This window comes from Mastomys coucha, unplaced genomic scaffold (genome assembly GCF_008632895.1).
Source record: "Mastomys coucha isolate ucsf_1 unplaced genomic scaffold, UCSF_Mcou_1 pScaffold8, whole genome shotgun sequence".
In the NCBI taxonomy this organism is placed as follows: Eukaryota; Metazoa; Chordata; class Mammalia; order Rodentia; family Muridae; genus Mastomys; species Mastomys coucha.
In genome coordinates, this window is record NW_022196914.1 from 36,452,822 (window position 1) to 36,455,908 (window position 3,087).

A 3,087-nucleotide genomic window follows, 5' to 3' on the forward strand; every position below is an offset into this window, starting at 1 on the left:
TAGGTCTGTAGTATTGAAAGTGGAAGGAGGTTTTCTGGGGTTGGGGTAAAAGACTTGAATGTCTAACATGTTTGGTCATGAACTCAAACACTGTAACCCTAAAAGTACTGTACATATGACTTTCTAGAAGAGCTTGAAAACTGTGCTGTGGGAGTATAAGATTTCAGAGGTGGAGGGAGGGAGGGCAGGGGAAATTGAGAGAAAAAGAATGATGGCAAGTGGGAGTCAAAGTAAGAGCAGGATTCGCTGCTGTCATGTCTATGGTCTCTGCTTCAGATTCTGCCTCGACTTCTGTTAATGCGAGACTATAACCAGTAAGCTAAATAAATCCTTTTCTCCTTCAAGCTTCTTTTGGTAAATATTTTAGGACAGCCACAGAGAAGCAATCTAGAAGACTGAGTGAAGATGCAAATGAGTAACTGACATTTAAATAGAACACAAAACTAGGAGAAAATCACTTGGTAATAAAATAAAAATTTTCAAACATCTTGTAAGGTTGAATCTCAATAAGAGAAGAACAACTCTTAATTTCACTCTTTTTTTTTAAATTTTGTAATTATATTTATGTACAGAAAACTTAGTGTACATTTAACCCAATTTAGTGGCCAGTTCTTTAGCCTTTGCCTTTTCCAGCTTGGCAATTCGAGCCACAGACTTAGGACCCAGGACGTTGCCTCCCCAGTGGCGACAGATCTCGGCATATCTGTCATTATAATTGTTCCTAATAGCTTCCACCAGCTTAGCCAGAACACCCTTGCCTTCCGAGTTAACCTGTGTGAAGGCAACAGTGGTACAGGTCTTCCTGTGGACCAGGCGCCCCAGCCTAGCCTTTCCCCTGATGATGCAGTAGGGCATCTCCATCTTTCGATACAGGGCAGGCAGGAAAACCACCAGCTCAATGGGGTCTACATCATGGGCAATCACTACCAGCTTAGCCTTCTTGTTCTCCATCAAAGTGGTAACTAAATTGACTCCTGCTCGGAGGAGGGGTGGCCTCTTAGTTGGGACGTCCCCTTTGCCAGCAGCTTTCTTCTCAGCATGGGCCAGTAGCCTTTGCTTCTTATCTTGCTTTGTCTCTGGCCTGTACTTGTTGGCAAGCTTAAGCAGCTGAGTAGCTGTTTGCCTGTCCAGGGCCTGGGTGAACTGGTTAATGGCAGGAGGTACTTTGAGACGCTTATAGAGGATGGCTCTTTGCCGCTGCATGCTGATGTAGCAAGGCCATTTGACTAAGCGTGTTAGATCTCTTTTGGGCTGGATGTCCTGCCCAATGCTGAAGTTCTTGGGCCTCTTCTCAAACAAAGGATTGACCACCTTCTTGGCCTCCTGTTTCTTGATGACTGCGGGGGTCGGGGGAGGGCAGGCTGCCTTCTTCCCCTTTGCCTTCTTTCCTTTGGGCATATTGCTTGGCTGGTGGAGAGAGCTTTTTTTTTTTTTCTAGAGCTGAGGACCGAACTCAGGGCCTTGCGCTTGCTAAGCAAGCGCTCTACCACTGTGCTAAATCTCCAACCCCTTAATTTCACTCTTAACCTGTCTCCCATATACATAGATCAAAAATATAATTTTTAAAGCAGCACAAGGAACATAAAGAGTCTAGTCAACCATTAGTTGAGAAAGAAAATAAATTCTATTTATACTCCTGTGACAAAACAGAATAAAGGCAAATTTCCTACTTTGATCATACAAAATTTGGTCAGCTATGCATGCTGCATTTCATTATGCATGCTGTATCATTTTAAAATTTTATCATAGGGAGCCCATTCTTGATTAAGAACAACAAAAAAAGATAAGGGATATTTAATATAGAATAGAAAAGAAGTCATCAAGACATAATAATGTGTGTTTAAACAATGAAGATCTTGAGCTATCATAAAGAAGTCTGACTGAGCCCCTTCGGCCTGGTCCTTTCTGCTGGGGCAGACTGCTAGCTGGACTGCTCCCATGAAGACACCATATCTGGAGCCATCCTATAGGATCCACTGCACTCAGAGCAGTTGGCACCAACTCCTGAACTATCACAGAAGATGTTCTGCACTCAGAGCAGTTGGGCAACTGACACCACAGCATGAGGCATCCCAGGAGATCTGCTCACACAGGGCAACTGAGCAACTGATCACCAGCTTGTCTGCTCCCCTGAAGAATCCACAGCTTGAAGGCATCCCAGGAGCTCCTCTGTACACAGGGCAACTGGGCAACAGACACGACAGTCTGAAGACCTCCTGGGGGCTCAGCGGCATGCAGGACAACTGACCTGACAGACTGGAAGCCTCCCAGGAGTTCTACTGCCTGCACACAGGGAAACAGAGACCACAGTCTGTGCACATACAGGACAACAGCTTGACTGCTCCTTTGAAGACCTAAGAGTTTGAAGGCCTCCCAGGAGATCTACTGCAGCCAGGGAAACAGATCAGCAGCTTCTCTGCCCCTCTTAAGAGTCCCCTGTTGGAAGGTCCCATAGGTCATCTGCTACAGCCAGGGCAGCAGGACTAAAGGGAAACCTGAAGCAATCCAGGGACAAAAGAGGCAGACTCCAGACAGAGGCACCCAGACTCAAGGGGATCCAGCCCAAGGAGAGGTCCCAAGGCCTGACACTATTACTAAGGCTATGGAGTGCTCACAAAAAGGGACCTATCGTGACCCAACAAACAGCTGAAAGAATCAGATGCAGATATTTGCACCCTACCAATGGACAGAAGCTGCTGGCCCCTGTGGTTGAATTAGGGAAAAGCTGGAATAAGCTGAGGAGGAGGGTGACCCTGTAGGAGGACCAGCAGTCTCAATTAACCTGGACCCACAAGATCTCTCAAACACTGGATCACCAACCAGGCATCATACACCAGCTGATATGAGGCCCCAACACCTATACAGCAGAGGACTGCCAGGTCTGTGTTCACTCAGAGATGTTGCACCTAACCCTCAAGAGATTGGGGGCCCCAGGGAGTTTAGAGGTCTGGATGGGTGGAGGGTAGGAGTGGGGACATCCTTGTGGAGACAGGGGAATGGGGAGGAGGTATGGGATGTGGAACAGTGGGAGGGTGGACCGGGGCAGGGGCAGAAATAAAATCTGGAGTGTAAATAAGTAAATGAAAG

At 46.8% G+C, this 3,087-nt stretch overlaps 1 pseudogene; it reads right to left on the reverse strand.

The window, feature by feature from the left end:
* Nucleotides 1–566: 566 nt before the first annotated feature.
* Nucleotides 567–1,404, reverse strand: LOC116083518 (annotated as a pseudogene).
* Nucleotides 1,405–3,087: the final 1,683 nt, after the last annotated feature.